The sequence below is a fragment of the Lepisosteus platostomus genome, unplaced genomic scaffold (assembly GCF_059453375.1).
Source record: "Lepisosteus platostomus isolate fLepPlt1 unplaced genomic scaffold, fLepPlt1.hap1 Scaffold_32_H1, whole genome shotgun sequence".
NCBI lineage: Eukaryota > Metazoa > Chordata > Actinopteri > Semionotiformes > Lepisosteidae > Lepisosteus > Lepisosteus platostomus.
Genome location: NW_028291660.1, coordinates 750,791 through 769,800, shown reverse-complemented (window position 1 = coordinate 769,800; position 19,010 = coordinate 750,791). Strand labels below are relative to the sequence as shown.

The 19,010-nt window shown below is 55.6% G+C and overlaps 10 non-coding genes and 2 pseudogenes across 10 annotated transcripts; 6 read left to right on the top strand and 6 right to left on the bottom strand.

Moving 5' to 3' along the window:
- Positions 1-4,105: 4,105 nt before the first annotated feature.
- On the top strand, positions 4,106-4,275 carry LOC148634527 (U1 spliceosomal RNA). The gene has a single exon (XR_015933647.1). It is a non-coding gene; the product is annotated as a U1 spliceosomal RNA (small nuclear RNA).
- Positions 4,276-4,911: 636 nt separating this feature from the next.
- Positions 4,912-5,030, bottom strand: LOC148634526 (5S ribosomal RNA). The gene has a single exon (XR_015933508.1). It is a non-coding gene; the product is annotated as a 5S ribosomal RNA (ribosomal RNA).
- A 1,807-nt stretch (positions 5,031-6,837) lies between these two features.
- Positions 6,838-7,001, top strand: LOC148634525 (U1 spliceosomal RNA). The gene has a single exon (XR_015933599.1). It is a non-coding gene; the product is annotated as a U1 spliceosomal RNA (small nuclear RNA).
- Positions 7,002-7,637: 636 nt separating this feature from the next.
- On the bottom strand, positions 7,638-7,756 carry LOC148634524 (5S ribosomal RNA). The gene has a single exon (XR_015933507.1). It is a non-coding gene; the product is annotated as a 5S ribosomal RNA (ribosomal RNA).
- Positions 7,757-9,360: 1,604 nt separating this feature from the next.
- Positions 9,361-9,524, top strand: LOC148634523 (U1 spliceosomal RNA). Its single transcript, XR_015933525.1, has one exon. It is a non-coding gene; the product is annotated as a U1 spliceosomal RNA (small nuclear RNA).
- Positions 9,525-10,160: 636 nt separating this feature from the next.
- Positions 10,161-10,279, bottom strand: LOC148634522 (5S ribosomal RNA). The gene has a single exon (XR_015933517.1). It is a non-coding gene; the product is annotated as a 5S ribosomal RNA (ribosomal RNA).
- A 1,604-nt stretch (positions 10,280-11,883) lies between these two features.
- LOC148634521 (U1 spliceosomal RNA) lies at positions 11,884-12,047 on the top strand. The gene has a single exon (XR_015933524.1). It is a non-coding gene; the product is annotated as a U1 spliceosomal RNA (small nuclear RNA).
- A 636-nt stretch (positions 12,048-12,683) lies between these two features.
- On the bottom strand, positions 12,684-12,802 carry LOC148634520 (5S ribosomal RNA; annotated as a pseudogene).
- A 1,807-nt stretch (positions 12,803-14,609) lies between these two features.
- Positions 14,610-14,773, top strand: LOC148634519 (U1 spliceosomal RNA). Its single transcript, XR_015933515.1, has one exon. It is a non-coding gene; the product is annotated as a U1 spliceosomal RNA (small nuclear RNA).
- Positions 14,774-15,409: 636 nt separating this feature from the next.
- LOC148634518 (5S ribosomal RNA) lies at positions 15,410-15,528 on the bottom strand. The gene has a single exon (XR_015933516.1). It is a non-coding gene; the product is annotated as a 5S ribosomal RNA (ribosomal RNA).
- Positions 15,529-17,132: 1,604 nt separating this feature from the next.
- Positions 17,133-17,296, top strand: LOC148634517 (U1 spliceosomal RNA). Its single transcript, XR_015933504.1, has one exon. It is a non-coding gene; the product is annotated as a U1 spliceosomal RNA (small nuclear RNA).
- A 636-nt stretch (positions 17,297-17,932) lies between these two features.
- On the bottom strand, positions 17,933-18,051 carry LOC148634516 (5S ribosomal RNA; annotated as a pseudogene).
- Positions 18,052-19,010: the final 959 nt, after the last annotated feature.

Genomic DNA, 19,010 nt, shown 5'->3' with positions numbered 1-19,010 from the left:
ACAGCGAGGACCCCTCCCCCACTCCTGCTCCTCAGAACGAGGGCCAGTGTGGGGCCCCCCGGTGGAGCGGGTCCAGCGACGATACCCAGGATTCAGCGGAGCTGCTTTTCTCAGACTCTGCAAGTGCTACAGATGCCCTCCTCTCCTCCATCCAGTCCATCACGGAGGATCTGCAACAGCTGGTGGGTGAGGGGGAAGAGGAGACTGGTGCATCGGCTGCACCCCTTTCCCCTCAGTGCTCCCAGGAGCTGGACTTGAGGAAAAGGAAAAATGACTCTGTTTTCTCCCCGAGCGAGGAGGAAGGAGAGAATGGTGATGGGGACAGCTGGAACCCCTCCACCCCTCCCTCTACCCCCTTCCTTGAAATGGACTCCGTGAATGCTTTTACTGCTGCCACCCTGATGAAGGCTCATTCAGAGGATGGCTGGCAGGAAATTGGTAAGAAGAAAAAGAAAAAGAAGAAGGTAACAGGTGAGACCGAAGAGAAATGTGTTTTGTAAAGACTGGTTCCACTTTCTTATGTAATATGGCTCTAAACATAATTTCTCTTAACACCAGAGGTATCAATGACGGAGTTAAATGTCAGTGTGTCTTTGATTACCTCCAGCAGAGAGAGGGAGATGTGTTGATGTTGCAGGAGTGTGCTTTAGCCTATCAAGAGAGGTATAAAAGCTTTGAAGATAGGTGGGATAAAGGGCCTTCTGTTTGGTCAGGGGACAATAACAACAGAGCCTCTGGCGTGGCCATTCTTTTCAAAGGATGGGCTTTCAAATTGAAAAGTATTCAGAGGGTCATAGATGGCAGGTTGCTGTGTGTGGATGTGGAATGGGGGACCGTTAACCTGCGGCTAATCAATGTGTATTGTCCTACTGACGTGGGAGGAAGGGTGGAGCTACTCAAGGCACTCTCTCCCCTATTGTTAAGTAGCACAGACGTGATAGTGGGAGGGGATTTTAATTGTATCTTAGAGCACAGAGACAGGCAGTCTAGCTCTCCGATAAAATTGGATTCCAGCTCACTGGCCCTGCAAAACTTAGTTCAAGACTTTAAACTCTCAGACACATATAGATGTATATATCCCACAACAGCAGGATATGCATGGTCAGGGAGGAATAGCAGCTCCAGAATTGACTATTGCTTTGTCTCAGAGAGAGTGAAAGTTGTTGGGGTCACTCTTCAGCCTGTCTTCTTCTCAGATCATCAGGCTTTAGGGTGTAGAGTGGAACTCCAGGGCGGGACTGTCTTTGGCCCAGGCCTCTGGAAACTCAACACAAAGCTGCTAGAGAACGAGGGGGTAGTATCCCGCTACAAGGAGAAACTATCACAGTGGCTGTCCTTGCAGTGTCTGTACGGGTCAGTAGGAGAGTGGTGGGAGGAGGTGAAGATGAGGACAAAGACCTTTTTCATGGCTGAGGGAAGGAGGGCTGCTGCCAGACGGAGAGGAGTGCTAGCCAGGAAACAGAGGCAGCTGCAGCGTCTCTACACGATGCTGCACAGTGGCTTCGATGTGCTCGAGGATATCACCCTTTTAAAAAAGGACATCCGGAGCATAGCCGAAGAAAGTAGTCGAGGAGTGCTGTTAAGAGGCAGAGTGCAGTTCTTGGAAGAAAATGAGAAGTGTACTCGCTTCTTTTTCAGGAAAGTGGTAGGCTCCAAGTCTGTCATGGAAAGTGTAGTTGATGAGGAGGGACGAGAGAGAACAGAGCCGAGTGCTATCCTCTCCTGCACCAAGGCCTTCTACTCAAGACTGTACAGCTCTACAGAGGTAAAGGATGAAGAAATTCATTTTTTTACCTCAAAGCTAGAAAACGTTTTGAGTGAAGAAGATAGGGAAGTACTTGAGAGGGATTTGACAGTAGAAGAGCTGAGACAGGCTATGGAGAGCTTACAGAAGGGGAAAACTCCAGGTGCTGACGGGCTCCCTAAAGAATTTTATTGCACCTTTTGGGATCTGCTTCAGGATCCGCTACTGGTCCTATTCGAGGAAAGATATAAGACAGAATTGCTGCCTGACTCCTTAAGAGAAGGCACTATCTCTCTCTTGTTTAAGAAAGGAGCAAAAAATGACATAAAGAACTGGAGACCCCTCAGCCTGTTAGGCGTGGACACTAAGATCCTGTCCAAAGCCCTTTTCCTGCACCTACAAAATGTAGTGGCCTCACTGGTAGGGAAAGAACAGACTTGTGGGATAGCAGGACGCCTGATGAGCGACAACCTGGCCTTGTTGAGGGATGTCTGTCTGTACTCTGAGGATCGCTCCCTCCCTCTTTGCATTTTAGGTGTAGACCTAGAAAAGGCCTTTGACCGCCTAAACCGGCAGTACTTAACATCGGGACTTGAGCACATGAAGTTTGGCCCCATCATGAGAAAGTGGATTAACCTGCTGTACACAGGTAGCAACAGCAGAGTCATGGTTAATGGCAATAGATCACGCCCCTTTGAAGTCTGTTCAGGGGTGAGGCAGGGCTGCCCATTATCCCCCTTGTTATGCGTTTTGGCTATGGAGCCCTTAGCCTGTGCCTTGCGCCAGGATCAGGCCATTAATGGGATACCAGTGCCTGGAAGTGGGGGAGGAGAGGTAAAGACATCTCTATACATGGATGACGTCACCCTGCTCCTCTCTGACAATGCCTCAATTAGCAGAGCTCTGCAGTGCTGTGATCGTTTCTCTTTGGCTTCCTCCGCAAAAATTAACAAATCTAAGAGTGAGATTTTTTATCAGAACTGGAGGGAGCCAAAAGAAGGACATGATCTCAGGCTGCAAGAGAAGAGAATTAAGGTCCTGGGGGTGTATTTTGGAGAAGAGATGGGAACAGTAAATTGGCAGAACAAATTGCCAATCTTAAACAAAAAACTGATGCAATGGAAGGACCGAGACCTCACCATGACAGGGAAGGTGCTGGTCATCAAAGCCGAGCTCTTGCCTGTCTTGAATTTTCTGGCTTCTACCTTCCCAATCCCACACCGTGTTGCGGCGGTGATGAGGAGATTGATGTTTCAATTTCTATGGGGTGGGAAGCAGGAAAGACTCAGAAGGGAAATAATGTACAGGCCGCTACCCTCAGGGGGGAAGTCTGTCCCAGATATTGCTACGAAGCTGCTGTGCATTTTCCTGGCCTCTGTGCTGAGAGGCTTTGCAACAGCACCTGCAGCGCGTACCTGGACTTATTTTTCCAGGCTCTGGGTAGGTAGGGAGGTGTTCAGAGTGTGGGGTGTCAGACCCAAGCTGGACGTCCCACTCTCTGACACATGCCCTTCAATTTATGGGACAGTTAAAAGTTTTCTAAGATCTCACCCAATTGGCCATATTCCCCTCCGAGATGTCAGCGTCCAAAAACTGGAAGATTTCGTTGCACCCCAGAACAATAGGCAGACCCATGTGGGCATTTTAACATCAGCCCAAACAAGGAAGGTGTGGAAACACACATCCTCTAAGTTTCTGTGCAACATTCACAGAGATTTAGCCTGGAGTGTCGTCCACCAGTGCTTACCGGTACGAACTTTCTTGTACCGTAGGGGCCTCACCCCCAGCCCTCGCTGCGTTAGGGTGGGCTGCGGCGAGGAGGAGACTGTATCCCATCTCCTGTGGTCCTGCTTTTTTGCTAAGGCCTTCTGGGCACAGTTTGAAGATTGGTTGCTGGCTCTCTCGCCCCAATTTACCCTGACCGCTGCTTTCGTCATATACGGCATCTCTCCTGTCAAACTTCCTCCTGACGTGTTTGACAGGATCTGGGCCGTGGTGAACAGTGGGAAAGTTGCCCTGTGGAGAGTGAGGAACATGGGGCTGTTCAAAGGCATCGAGATCCCAGTCAAGGCAGCAGGTAGCCTGGCCCTGTTCATCACCCGAGAGAACTATTACCTCAGAGATCTGTGGAGAGAAGGGAGGGAGGAAGCAGAAAATCTGTGGGAAATAGAGAGCATAGGTCAATATCTCAAGAAACTGTGAAAAACATTATCAAGTTTAAGTAAAGAATGTGATTTGCACCAGAAAAAAAGAAAATTGTTGCTATGTAACTGTTACCATGTCAAAATGTAATGAGATGTGATCATATATACTGTTTTAAGTATGTATATGAATGTAAAGCTTTCTGATTTGTGATGTCCTGTATTTTTTTGTGAAAAGAAAATAAAGTTCTTAAAAATCGAAATCGGTTCACCCAGGGCGAGGCTCGGCCATTGCACTCCGGCTGTGCTGACCCCTGCGAATTCCCCAAATGTGGGAATCTCGACTGCATAATTTCTGGTAGTGGGGGACTGCGTTCGCGCTCTCCCCTGATGTGCTTGGTCCAAAATCAGATACGGGAGGGTTAGGACACCACGAGCTGCGTGGCTGCGGAAGGATCCCGGTTCGAAAGGAGTCGACGCCGCTGCTGGTTCTCGCTGGCTTTTAGTTAGGGGTCCGGAGAAGCATCTCAAGCTAGTTCCACTACTCCTTCCGGACGTTCATTCCCTTTTCAAAGTCAGTCGTTTTGCTATAGTCTGCGTTCTTTAGGCTGATTATCGAGGTTAGCCTTTATTTGGTCATGGGGGGCCTCGGTACTGTATGCTGAGTCTAAAGACAGTTTCACCCGTTTTCTGATTGCTCGGTTCTGTACCAGTGCAGACATGTCAAACAGTGAATGGCTGTACCTCTATTGTATCCGTGCTCAATGAATGAAATCGGTAACAAATGAATATATGTCTAGTTATACGAAAAACGAGTGGTTTATCGACTCATCTTCATTTGCAGATTTAGAGGCAGCTTCGATATTCGTTTTACAGACGGGTTTTTTTTTGGGAATATGGGTCACACACATGCCACAGCAACAAAACATCTCTAGAGATGAGGCTATAGATCACCTTTCCATCCTGCAGGTTTTCCTCCCAAAGCCTACGGCACCAACGGCGACCCCTGCTGGCCGGGAGAGCAAAAGCTTACAGCACCTGGTATTCCCAGGCAGTCTCCCATCCAAGTACTAACCAGGCCCGACGCTGCTTAGCTTCCGAGATCAGACGAGATCGGGCGTGTTCAGGGTGGTGTGGCCGTAAGCGAAAGCCCCAGCGCCTGACTCGCTACTTGAAGCTGTGTGTGGCGGGGGTTCCGTGCCCCCCGAGCGGGACTGAAGGATCGTTCGTGTGCAACTCTTTGGAAAGGAGCTGCTTTCCAAATCGCATTGCGTGCCTGGATGTTGGCGAATGCGCTCCCTTGTGTTGGCTCGTCCCGCACTGGAGGAGGACAAACAATCTGCACGGAGGAGCACCAGGCAAGTCTTCACCAGACAAAAACCTCCAGTGCACAGCACTCTGGAAACATTTCGGGGCTTTCGCGTGTTTATTTCAGCACGTAAAGCGCACCGGTCCAACACGTCGGCCGGGCGCGCGGCGCCTCCGCTCTCTTGTGGCCTTGCGGCGTCAGAGCAAGAGGCTCCTTCTCGCTGCTCTTCCGCTGTGTTGCAGGGCCCCGAGAGGGAACCCGGAGCGCGCACTTTGTGGGGGGCGGGGGACCGCGTTCGCGCTCTGCCCCCGGTCTCTTGCGCGAGTACTAAATCTCACGGACAGGGGGGCCTCGTCATTGATTGTTACAGGTGAGACGGGGATTAGGAGGAGACCCCGACTGATGTGTAAAGGGGAGCACTAACACCAGAGGGACACCCCCGGCGTCTCTTTTTGAGAGACGCCCTGGGGTTTCCTAATGGCCAAGGAGGGTCGGGACCTCGGTTTGACGCCTCCCCCGAAGGACGGCGCCTGTTTGTGCAGCAGAGTGTCGCCATCAGAAGGCTGGGGCGTAAGAGAGCCACACAGCCCGCAGGGTGAGCGCTCCCTACTGGTCCCAGTCACACCTCTTGCAGGAGCAGCAGCAACCGGAGCTTTTCCGGGGTGGAATCTCCCATCCGGGTGCCGGCCAGGCTCACACCTGCTGGGCTGCCCCGGGGGTGAGCCCAGTCGAGAGTCGCAGGGCCAGATCTAGTCACCGGGGAGAAACGATACAAGTGAAGGATTGCTCGGCTCTCGGCACTTGAAAAGACCGACAAATGTCTCGTTCCCGCCGGAGCTGAATGTACCCGCATGTGTGGTGTCGTCTTCTTCCCCCGCCCCGCTGTGTTTGCTGTATTGTCTCTGAAGCCGGCCCCCCCGAGACGAGACGGGCTGTTCCTGTGCCCCAATTAACACTTTACAGGTGCCATTCCCCGGCATTGTGGCCATTGTCGGTGCTCACACGCGATAAGATAAGGCGGAGGAGAGCGGGGCATGCCCAGCGGCAGACATTCAAGGAGGGGGCAGTGCGAGGTGAGGTGAGGTCCGACACGCCGGAGCCCCGACGCAGCTAATGCGGAGCACTTGTTGGACTGGCATCGAAAGGACGTGTGCGCACGGAGCGAGCCTTCCCTGCGGCGGAGCGCGGGAACTTTCTCCCCCCCTCCCGCTGCAGGAGTTGTGTGCGCTGCAGCTGTGCCGAGAGAAAAGCACAGAAGGCAGCAGGCTCTGGAGAGCAGGTAAGAGACGGAGCCTTGTGGGCAGGCGAGCAGGCCCGTTTTTTGGAAATTGCTGATAAGGTTTGTTCGGTGTGTGGCAGGCGCACGTCGCGAGCTTGCGTGGCGATCTGCCGGTCTGGAGTTATGCAAATGAGGCCGAATTGCATCCCGGGACATGCTGCGAATGCGCAACGGCGACTGCAGATGTGTAGGAAACGGCGCGCTCGTTTTCTCGTTTTGCCCACACTTTTGAGTGTTAGTGTGGCGTGTGAGTGTGTGAAAGAGTGGGCCCAGCAGGAGGCGGTGGCGTGCGGGGCGAGGAGGTGGCCTAGGTTGCGCGATTTGTGCTGTGGGTGCGGGCCGCTTGCAGGGGCCTGTTTAACTCATACTTACCTGGCAGGGGAGATACCTTGATCAAGAAGGAGGTTCACCCAGGGCGAGGCTCGGCCATTGCACTCCGGCTGTGCTGACCCCTGCGAATTCCCCAAATGTGGGAATCTCGACTGCATAATTTCTGGTAGTGGGGGACTGCGTTCGCGCTCTCCCCTGATGTGCTTGGTCCAAAATCAGATACGGGAGGGTTAGGACACCACGAGCTGCGTGGCTGCGGAAGGATCCCGGTTCGACAGGAGTGGACGCCGCTGCTGGTTCTCGCTGGCTTTTAGTTAGGGGTCCGGAGAAGCATCTCAAGCTAGTTCCACTACTCCTTCCGGACGTTCATTCCCTTTTCAAAGTCAGTCGTTTTGCTGTAGTCTGCGTTCTTTAGGCTGATTATCGAGGTTAGCCTTTATTTGGTCATGGGGGGCCTCGGTACTGTATGCTGAGTCTAAAGACAGTTTCACCCGTTTTCTGATTGCTCGGTTCTGTACCAGTGCAGACATGTCAAACAGTGAATGGCTGTACCTCTATTGTATCCGTGCTCAATGAATGAAATCGGTAACAAATGAATATATGTCTAGTTATACGAAAAACGAGTGGTTTATCGACTCATCTTCATTTGCAGATTTAGAGGCAGCTTCGATATTCGTTTTACAGACGGGTTTTTTTTTTTGAATATGGGTCACACACATGCCACAGCAACAAAACATCTCTAGAGATGAGGCTATAGATCACCTTTCCATCCTGCAGGTTTTCCTCCCAAAGCCTACGGCACCAACGGCGACCCCTGCTGGCCGGGAGAGCAAAAGCTTACAGCACCTGGTATTCCCAGGCAGTCTCCCATCCAAGTACTAACCAGGCCCGACGCTGCTTAGCTTCCGAGATCAGACGAGATCGGGCGTGTTCAGGGTGGTGTGGCCGTAAGCGAAAGCCCTGGCGCCTGACTCGCTACTTGAAGCTGTGTGTGGCGGGGGTTCCGTGCCCCCCGAGCGGGACTGAAGGATCGTTCGTGTGCAACTCTTTGGAAAGGAGCTGCTTTCCAAATCGCATTGCGTGCCTGGATGTTGGCGAATACGCTCCCTTGTGTTGGCTCGTCCCACACTGGAGGAGGACAAACAATCTGCACGGAGGAGCACCAGGCAAGTCTTCACCAGACAAAAACCTCCAGTGCACAGCACTCTGGAAACATTTCGGGGCTTTCGGGTGTTTATTTCAGCACGTAAAGCGCACCGGTCCAACACGTCGGCCGGGCGCGCGGCGCCTCCGCCCTCTTGTGGCCTTGCAGCGTCAGAGCAAGAGGCTCCTTCTCGCTGCCCTTCCGCTGTGTTGCAGGGCCCCGAGAGGGAACCCGGAGCGCGCACTTTGTGGGGGGCGGGGGACCGCGTTCGCGCTCTGCCCCCGGTCTCTTGCGCGAGTACTAAATCTCACGGACAGGGGGGCCTCGTCATTGATTGTTACAGGTGAGACGGGGATTAGGAGGAGACCCCGACTGATGGGTAAAGTGGAGCACTAACACCAGAGGGACACCCCCGGCGTCTCTTTTTGAGAGACGCCCTGGGGTTTCCTAATGGCCAAGGAGGGTCGGGACCTCGGTTTGACGCCTCCCCCGAAGGACGGCGCCTGTTTGTGCAGCAGAGTGTCGCCATCAGGAGGCTGGGGCGTAAGAGAGCCACACAGCCCGCAGGGTGAGCGCTCCCTACTGGTCCCAGTCACACCTCTTGCAGGAGCAGCAGCAACCGGAGCTTTTCCGGGGTGGAATCTCCCATCCGGGTGCCGGCCAGGCTCACACCTGCTGGGCTGCCCCGGGGGTGAGCCCAGTCGAGAGTCGCAGGGCCAGATCTAGTCACCGGGGAGAAACGATACAAGTGAAGGATTGCTCGGCTCTCGGCACTTGAAAAGACCGACAAATGTCTCGTTCCCACCGGAGCTGAATGTACCCGCATGTGTGGTGTCGTCTTCTTCCCCCGCCCCGCTGTGTTTGCTGTATTGTCTCTGAAGCCGGCCCCCCCGAGACGAGACGGGCTGTTCCTGTGCCCCAATTAACACTTTACAGGTGCCATTCCCCGGCATTGTGGCCATTGTCGGTGCTCACACGCGATAAGATAAGGCGGAGGAGAGCGGGGCATGCCCAGCGGCAGACATTCAAGGAGGGGGCAGTGCGAGGTGAGGTGAGGTGCGACACGCCGGAGCCCCGACACAGCTAATGCGGAGCACTTGTTGGACTGGCATCGAAAGGACGTGTGCGCACGGAGCGAGCCTTCCCTGCGGCGGAGCGCGGGAACTTTCTCCCCCCCTCCCGCTGCAGGAGTTGTGTGCGCTGCAGCGGTGCCGAGAGAAAAGCACAGAAGGCAGCAGGCTCTGGAGAGCAGGTAAGAGACGGAGCCTTGTGGGCAGGCGAGCAGGCCCGTTTTTTGGAAATTGCTGAAAAGGTTTGTTCGGTGTGTGGCAGGCGCACGTCGCGAGCTTGCGTGGCCTAGGCTGCGCGATTTGTGCTGTGGGTGCGGGCCGCTTGCAGGTGCCTGTTTAACTCATACTTACCTGGCAGGGGAGATACCTTGATCAAGAAGGAGGTTCACCCAGGGTGAGGCTCGGCCATTGCACTCCGGCTGTGCTGACCCCTGCGAATTCCCCAAATGTGGGAATCTCGACTGCATAATTTCTGGTAGTGGGGGACTGCGTTCGCGCTCTCCCCTGATGTGCTTGGTCCAAAATCAGATACGGGAGGGTAAGGACACCACGAGCTGCGTGGCTGCGGAAGGATCCCGGTTCGACAGGAGTGGACGCCGCTGCTGGTTCTCGCTGGCTTTTAGTTAGGGGTCCGGAGAAGCATCTCAAGCTTGTTCCACTACTCCTTCCGGACGTTCATTCCCTTTTCAAAGTCAGTCGTTTTGCTGTAGTCTGCGTTCTTTAGGCTGATTATCGAGGTTAGCCTTTATTTGGTCATGGGGGGCCTCGGTACTGTATGCTGAGTCTAAAGACAGTTTCACCCGTTTTCTGATTGCTCGGTTCTGTACCAGTGCAGACATGTCAAACAGTGAATGGCTGTACCTCTATTGTATCCGTGCTCAATGAATGAAATCGGTAACAAATGAATATATGTCTAGTTATACGAAAAACGAGTGGTTTATCGACTCATCTTCATTTGCAGATTTAGAGGCAGCTTCGATATTCGTTTTACAGACGGGTTTTTTTTTTTGAATATGGGTCACACACATGCCACAGCAACAAAACATCTCTAGAGATGAGGCTATAGATCACCTTTCCATCCTGCAGGTTTTCCTCCCAAAGCCTACGGCACCAACGGCGACCCCTGCTGGCCGGGAGAGCAAAAGCTTACAGCACCTGGTATTCCCAGGCAGTTTCCCATCCAAGTACTAACCAGGCCCGACGCTGCTTAGCTTCCGAGATCAGACGAGATCGGGCGTGTTCAGGGTGGTGTGGCCATAAGCGAAAGCCCCGGCGCCTGACTCGCTACTTGAAGCTGTGTGTGGCGGGGGTTCCGTGCCCCCCGAGCGGGACTGAAGGATCGTTCGTGTGCCACTCTTTGGAAAGGAGCTGCTTTCCAAATCGCATTGCGTGCCTGGATGTTGGCGAATGCGCTCCCTTGTGTTGGCTCGTCCCGCACTGGAGGAGGACAAACAATCTGCACGGAGGAGCACCAGGCAAGTCTTCACCAGACAAAAACCTCCAGTGCACAGCACTCTGGAAACATTTCGGGGCTTTCGCGTGTTTATTTCAGCACGTAAAGCGCACCGGTCCAACACGTCGGCCGGGCGCGCGGCGCCTCCGCCCTCTTGTGGCCTTGCGGCGTCAGAGCAAGAGGCTCCTTCTCGCTGCCCTTCCGCTGTGTTGCAGGGCCCCGAGAGGGAACCCGGAGCGCGCACTTTGTGGGGGGCGGGGGACCGCGTTCGCGCTCTGCCCCCGGTCTCTTGCGCGAGTACTAAATCTCACGGACAGGGGGGCCTCGTCATTGATTATTACAGGTGAGACGGGGATTAGGAGGAGACCCCGACTGATGGGTAAAGGGGAGCACTAACACCAGAGGGACACCCCCGGCGTCTCTTTTTGAGAGACGCCCTGGGGTTTCCTAATGGCCAAGGAGGGTCGGAACCTCGGTTTGACGCCTCCCCCGAAGGACGGCGCCTGTTTGTGCAGCAGAGTGTCGCCATCAGGAGGCTGGGGCGTAAGAGAGCCACACAGCCCGCAGGGTGAGCGCTCCCTACTGGTCCCAGTCACACCTCTTGCAGGAGCAGCAGCAACCGGAGCTTTTCCGGGGTGGAATATCCCATCCGGGTGCCGGCCAGGCTCACACCTGCTGGGCTGCCCCGGGGGTGAGCCCAGTCGAGAGTCGCAGGGCCAGATCTAGTCACCGGGGAGAAACGATACAAGTGAAGGATTGCTCGGCTCTCGGCACTTGAAAAGACCGACAAATGTCTCGTTCCCGCCGGAGCTGAATGTACCCGCATGTGTGGTGTCGTCTTCTTCCCCCGCCCCGCTGTGTTTGCTGTATTGTCTCTGAAGCCGGCCCCCCCGAGACGAGACGGGCTGTTCCTGTGCCCCAATTAACACTTTACAGGTGCCATTCCCCGGCATTGTGGCCATTGTCGGTGCTCACACGCGATAAGATAAGGCGGAGGAGAGCGGGGCATGCCCAGCGGCAGACATTCAAGGAGGGGGCAGTGCGAGGTGAGGTGAGGTGCGACACGCCGGAGCCCCGACACAGCTAATGCGGAGCACTTGTTGGACTGGCATCGAAAGGACGTGTGCGCACGGAGCGAGCCTTCCCTGCGGCGGAGCGCGGGAACTTTCTCCCCCCCTCCCGCTGCAAGAGTTGTGTGCGCTGCAGCGGTGCCGAGAGAAAAGCACAGAAGGCAGCAGGCTCTGGAGAGCAGGTAAGAGACGGAGCCTTGTGGGCAGGCGAGCAGGCCCGTTTTTTGGAAATTGCTGAAAAGGTTTGTTCGGTGTGTGGCAGGCGCACGTCGCGAGCTTGCGTGGCCTAGGCTGCGCGATTTGTGCTGTGGGTGCGGGCCGCTTGCAGGGGCCTGTTTAACTCATACTTACCTGGCAGGGGAGATACCTTGATCAAGAAGGAGGTTCACCCAGGGTGAGGCTCGGCCATTGCACTCCGGCTGTGCTGACCCCTGCGAATTCCCCAAATGTGGGAATCTCGACTGCATAATTTCTGGTAGTGGGGGACTGCGTTCGCGCTCTCCCCTGATGTGCTTGGTCCAAAATCAGATAAGGGAGGGTTAGGACACCACGAGCTGCGTGGCTGCGGAAGGATCCCGGTTCGACAGGAGTGGACGCCGCTGCTGGTTCTCGCTGGCTTTTAGTTAGGGGTCCGGAGAAGCATCTCAAGCTAGTTCCACTACTCCTTCCGGACGTTCATTCCCTTTTCAAAGTCAGTCGTTTTGCTGTAGTCTGCGTTCTTTAGGCTGATTATCGAGGTTAGCCTTTATTTGGTCATGGGGGGCCTCGGTACTGTATGCTGAGTCTAAAGACAGTTTCACCCGTTTTCTGATTGCTCGGTTCTGTACCAGTGCAGACATGTCAAACAGTGAATGGCTGTACCTCTATTGTATCCGTGCTCAATGAATGAAATCGGTAACAAATGAATATATGTCTAGTTATACGAAAAACGAGTGGTTTATCGACTCATCTTCATTTGCAGATTTAGAGGCAGCTTCGATATTCGTTTTACAGACGGGTTTTTTTTTTTGAATATGGGTCACACACATGCCACAGCAACAAAACATCTCTAGAGATGAGGCTATAGATCACCTTTCCATCCTGCAGGTTTTCCTCCCAAAGCCTACGGCACCAACGGCGACCCCTGCTGGCCGGGAGAGCAAAAGCTTACAGCACCTGGTATTCCCAGGCAGTCTCCCATCCAAGTACTAACCAGGCCCGACGCTGCTTAGTTTCCGAGATCAGACAAGATCGGGCGTGTTCAGGGTGGTGTGGCCGTAAGCGAAAGCCCCGGCGCCTGACTCGCTACTTGAAGCTGTGTGTGGCGGGGGTTCCGTGCCCCCCGAGCGGGACTGAAGGATCGTTCGTGTGCCACTCTTTGGAAAGGAGCTGCTTTCCAAATCGCATTGCGTGCCTGGATGTTGGCGAATGCGCTCCCTTGTGTTGGCTCGTCCCGCACTGGAGGAGGACAAACAATCTGCACGGAGGAGCACCAGGCAAGTCTTCACCAGACAAAAACCTCCAGTGCACAGCACTCTGGAAACATTTCGGGGCTTTCGCGTGTTTATTTCAGCACGTAAAGCGCACCGGTCCAACACGTCGGCCGGGCGCGCGGCGCCTCTGCCCTCTGGTGGCCTTGCGGCGTCAGAGCAAGAGGCTCCTTCTCGCTGCCCTTCCGCTGTGTTGCAGGGCCCCGAGAGGGAACCCGGAGCGCGCACTTTGTGGGGGGCGGGGGACCGCGTTCGCGCTCTGCCCCCGGTCTCTTGCGCGAGTACTAAATCTCACGGACAGGGGGGCCTCGTCATTGATTATTACAGGTGAGACGGGGATTAGGAGGAGACCCCGACTGATGGGTAAAGGGGAGCACTAACACCAGAGGGACACCCCCGGCGTCTCTTTTTGAGAGACGCCCTGGGGTTTCCTAATGGCCAAGGAGGGTCGGAACCTCGGTTTGACGCCTCCCCCGAAGGACGGCGCCTGTTTGTGCAGCAGAGTGTCGCCATCAGGAGGCTGGGGCGTAAGAGAGCCACACAGCCCGCAGGGTGAGCGCTCCCTACTGGTCCCAGTCACACCTCTTGCAGGAGCAGCAGCAACCGGAGCTTTTCCGGGGTGGAATATCCCATCCGGGTGCCGGCCAGGCTCACACCTGCTGGGCTGCCCCGGGGGTGAGCCCAGTCGAGAGTCGCAGGGCCAGATCTAGTCACCGGGGAGAAACGATACAAGTGAAGGATTGCTCGGCTCTCGGCACTTGAAAAGACCGACAAATGTCTCGTTCCCGCCGGAGCTGAATGTACCCGCATGTGTGGTGTCGTCTTCTTCCCCCGCCCCGCTGTGTTTGCTGTATTGTCTCTGAAGCCGGCCCCCCCGAGACGAGACGGGCTGTTCCTGTGCCCCAATTAACACTTTACAGGTGCCATTCCCCGGCATTGTGGCCATTGTCGGTGCTCACACGCGATAAGATAAGGCGGAGGAGAGCGGGGCATGCCCAGCGGCAGACATTCAAGGAGGGGGCAGTGCGAGGTGAGGTGAGGTGCGACACGCCGGAGCCCCGACGCAGCTAATGCGGAGCACTTGTTGGACTGGCATCGAAAGGACGCGTGCGCACGGAGCGAGCCTTCCCTGCGGCGGAGCGCGGGAACTTTCTCCCCCCCTCCCGCTGCAGGAGTTGTGTGCGCTGCAGCGGTGCCGAGAGAAAAGCACAGAAGGCAGCAGGCTCTGGAGAGCAGGTAAGAGACGGAGCCTTGTGGGCAGGCGAGCAGGCCCGTTTTTTGGAAATTGCTGAAAAGGTTTGTTCGGTGTGTGGCAGGCGCACGTCGCGAGCTTGCGTGGCGATCTGCCGGTCTGGAGTTATGCAAATGAGGCCGAATTGCATCCCGGGACATGCTGCGAATGCGCAACGGCGACTGCAGATGTGTAGGAAACGGCGCGCTCGTTTTCTCGTTTTGCCCACACTTTTGAGTGTTAGTGTGGCGTGTGAGTGTGTGAAAGAGTGGGCCCAGCAGGAGGCGGTGGCGTGCGGGGCGAGGAGGTGGCCTAGGCTGCGCGATTTGTGCTGTGGGTGCGGGCCGCTTGCAGGGGCCTGTTTAACTCATACTTACCTGGCAGGGGAGATACCTTGATCAAGAAGGAGGTTCACCCAGGGTGAGGCTCGGCCATTGCACTCCGGCTGTGCTGACCCCTGCGAATTCCCCAAATGTGGGAATCTCGACTGCATAATTTCTGGTAGTGGGGGACTGCGTTCGCGCTCTCCCCTGATGTGCTTGGTCCAAAATCAGATACGGGAGGGTTAGGACACCACGAGCTGCGTGGCTGCGGAAGGATCCCGGTTCGACAGGAGTGGACGCCGCTGCTGGTTCTCGCTGGCTTTTAGTTAGGGGTCCGGAGAAGCATCTCAAGCTAGTTCCACTACTCCTTCCGGACGTTCATTCCCTTTTCAAAGTCAGTCGTTTTGCTGTAGTCTGCGTTCTTTAGGCTGATTATCGAGGTTAGCCTTTATTTGGTCATGGGGGGCCTCGGTACTGTATGCTGAGTCTAAAGACAGTTTCACCCGTTTTCTGATTGCTCGGTTCTGTACCAGTGCAGACATGTCAAACAGTGAATGGCTGTACCTCTATTGTATCCGTGCTCAATGAATGAAATCGGTAACAAATGAATATATGTCTAGTTATACGAAAAACGAGTGGTTTATCGACTCATCTTCATTTGCAGATTTAGAGGCAGCTTCGATATTCGTTTTACAGACGGGTTTTTTTTTTTGAATATGGGTCACACACATGCCACAGCAACAAAACATCTCTAGAGATGAGGCTATAGATCACCTTTCCATCCTGCAGGTTTTCCTCCCAAAGCCTACGGCACCAACGGCGACCCCTGCTGGCCGGGAGAGCAAAAGCTTACAGCACCTGGTATTCCCAGGCAGTTTCCCATCCAAGTACTAACCAGGCCCGACGCTGCTTAGCTTCCGAGATCAGACGAGATCGGGCGTGTTCAGGGTGGTGTGGCCATAAGCGAAAGCCCCGGCGCCTGACTCGCTACTTGAAGCTGTGTGTGGCGGGGGTTCCGTGCCCCCCGAGCGGGACTGAAGGATCGTTCGTGTGCCACTCTTTGGAAAGGAGCTGCTTTCCAAATCGCATTGCGTGCCTGGATGTTGGCGAATGCGCTCCCTTGTGTTGGCTCGTCCCGCACTGGAGGAGGACAAACAATCTGCACGGAGGAGCACCAGGCAAGTCTTCACCAGACAAAAACCTCCAGTGCACAGCACTCTGGAAACATTTCGGGGCTTTCGCGTGTTTATTTCAGCACGTAAAGCGCACCGGTCCAACACGTCGGCCGGGCGCGCGGCGCCTCCGCCCTCTTGTGGCCTTGCGGCGTCAGAGCAAGAGGCTCCTTCTCGCTGCCCTTCCGCTGTGTTGCAGGGCCCCGAGAGGGAACCCGGAGCGCGCACTTTGTGGGGGGCGGGGGACCGCGTTCGCGCTCTGCCCCCGGTCTCTTGCGCGAGTACTAAATCTCACGGACAGGGGGGCCTCGTCATTGATTATTACAGGTGAGACGGGGATTAGGAGGAGACCCCGACTGATGGGTAAAGGGGAGCACTAACACCAGAGGGACACCCCCGGCGTCTCTTTTTGAGAGACGCCCTGGGGTTTCCTAATGGCCAAGGAGGGTCGGAACCTCGGTTTGACGCCTCCCCCGAAGGACGGCGCCTGTTTGTGCAGCAGAGTGTCGCCATCAGGAGGCTGGGGCGTAAGAGAGCCACACAGCCCGCAGGGTGAGCGCTCCCTACTGGTCCCAGTCACACCTCTTGCAGGAGCAGCAGCAACCGGAGCTTTTCCGGGGTGGAATATCCCATCCGGGTGCCGGCCAGGCTCACACCTGCTGGGCTGCCCCGGGGGTGAGCCCAGTCGAGAGTCGCAGGGCCAGATCTAGTCACCGGGGAGAAACGATACAAGTGAAGGATTGCTCGGCTCTCGGCACTTGAAAAGACCGACAAATGTCTCGTTCCCGCCGGAGCTGAATGTACCCGCATGTGTGGTGTCGTCTTCTTCCCCCGCCCCGCTGTGTTTGCTGTATTGTCTCTGAAGCCGGCCCCCCCGAGACGAGACGGGCTGTTCCTGTGCCCCAATTAACACTTTACAGGTGCCATTCCCCGGCATTGTGGCCATTGTCGGTGCTCACACGCGATAAGATAAGGCGGAGGAGAGCGGGGCATGCCCAGCGGCAGACATTCAAGGAGGGGGCAGTGCGAGGTGAGGTGAGGTGCGACACGCCGGAGCCCCGACACAGCTAATGCGGAGCACTTGTTGGACTGGCATCGAAAGGACGTGTGCGCACGGAGCGAGCCTTCCCTGCGGCGGAGCGCGGGAACTTTCTCCCCCCCTCCCGCTGCAAGAGTTGTGTGCGCTGCAGCGGTGCCGAGAGAAAAGCACAGAAGGCAGCAGGCTCTGGAGAGCAGGTAAGAGACGGAGCCTTGTGGGCAGGCGAGCAGGCCCGTTTTTTGGAAATTGCTGAAAAGGTTTGTTCGGTGTGTGGCAGGCGCACGTCGCGAGCTTGCGTGGCCTAGGCTGCGCGATTTGTGCTGTGGGTGCGGGCCGCTTGCAGGGGCCTGTTTAACTCATACTTACCTGGCAGGGGAGATACCTTGATCAAGAAGGAGGTTCACCCAGGGTGAGGCTCGGCCATTGCACTCCGGCTGTGCTGACCCCTGCGAATTCCCCAAATGTGGGAATCTCGACTGCATAATTTCTGGTAGTGGGGGACTGCGTTCGCGCTCTCCCCTGATGTGCTTGGTCCAAAATCAGATAAGGGAGGGTTAGGACACCACGAGCTGCGTGGCTGCGGAAGGATCCCGGTTCGACAGGAGTGGACGCCGCTGCTGGTTCTCGCTGGCTTTTAGTTAGGGGTCCGGAGAAGCATCTCAAGCTAGTTCCACTACTCCTTCCGGACGTTCATTCCCTTTTCAAAGTCAGTCGTTTTGCTGTAGTCTGCGTTCTTTAGGCTGATTATCGAGGTTAGCCTTTATTTGGTCATGGGGGGCCTCGGTACTGTATGCTGAGTCTAAAGACAGTTTCACCCGTTTTCTGATTGCTCGGTTCTGTACCAGTGCAGACATGTCAAACAGTGAATGGCTGTACCTCTATTGTATCCGTGCTCAATGAATGAAATCGGTAACAAATGAATATATGTCTAGTTATACGAAAAACGAGTGGTTTATCGACTCATCTTCATTTGCAGATTTAGAGGCAGCTTCGATATTCGTTTTACAGACGGGTTTTTTTTTTTGAATATGGGTCACACACATGCCACAGCAACAAAACATCTCTAGAGATGAGGCTATAGATCACCTTTCCATCCTGCAGGTTTTCCTCCCAAAGCCTACGGCACCAACGGCGACCCCTGCTGGCCGGGAGAGCAAAAGCTTACAGCACCTGGTATTCCCAGGCAGTCTCCCATCCAAGTACTAACCAGGCCCGACGCTGCTTAGTTTCCGAGATCAGACAAGATCGGGCGTGTTCAGGGTGGTGTGGCCGTAAGCGAAAGCCCCGGCGCCTGACTCGCTACTTGAAGCTGTGTGTGGCGGGGGTTCCGTGCCCCCCGAGCGGGACTGAAGGATCGTTCGTGTGCCACTCTTTGGAAAGGAGCTGCTTTCCAAATCGCATTGCGTGCCTGGATGTTGGCGAATGCGCTCCCTTGTGTTGGCTCGTCCCGCACTGGAGGAGGACAAACAATCTGCACGGAGGAGCACCAGGCAAGTCTTCACCAGACAAAAACCTCCAGTGCACAGCACTCTGGAAACATTTCGGGGCTTTCGCGTGTTTATTTCAGCACGTAAAGCGCACCGGTCCAACACGTCGGCCGGGCGCGCGGCGCCTCTGCCCTCTGGTGGCCTTGCGGCGTCAGAGCAAGAGGCTCCTTCTCGCTGCCCTTCCGCTGTGTTGCAGGGCCCCGAGAGGGAACCCGGAGCGCGCACTTTGTGGGGGGCGGGGGACCGCGTTCGCGCTCTGCCCCCGGTCTCTTGCGCGAGTACTAAATCTCACGGACAGGGGGGCCTCGTCATTGATTATTACAGGTGAGACGGGGATTAGGAGGAGACCCCGACTGATGGGTAAAGGGGAGCACTAACACCAGAGGGACACCCCCGGCGTCTCTTTTTGAGAGACGCCCTGGGGTTTCCTAATGGCCAAGGAGGGTCGGAACCTCGGTTTGACGCCTCCCCCGAAGGACGGCGCCTGTTTGTGCAGCAGAGTGTCGCCATCAGGAGGCTGGGGCGTAAGAGAGCCACACAGCCCGCAGGGTGAGCGCTCCCTACTGGTCCCAGTCACACCTCTTGCAGGAGCAGCAGCAACCGGAGCTTTTCCGGGGTGGAATATCCCATCCGGGTGCCGGCCAGGCTCACACCTGCTGGGCTGCCCCGGGGGTGAGCCCAGTCGAGAGTCGCAGGGCCAGATCTAGTCACCGGGGAGAAACGATACAAGTGAAGGATTGCTCGGCTCT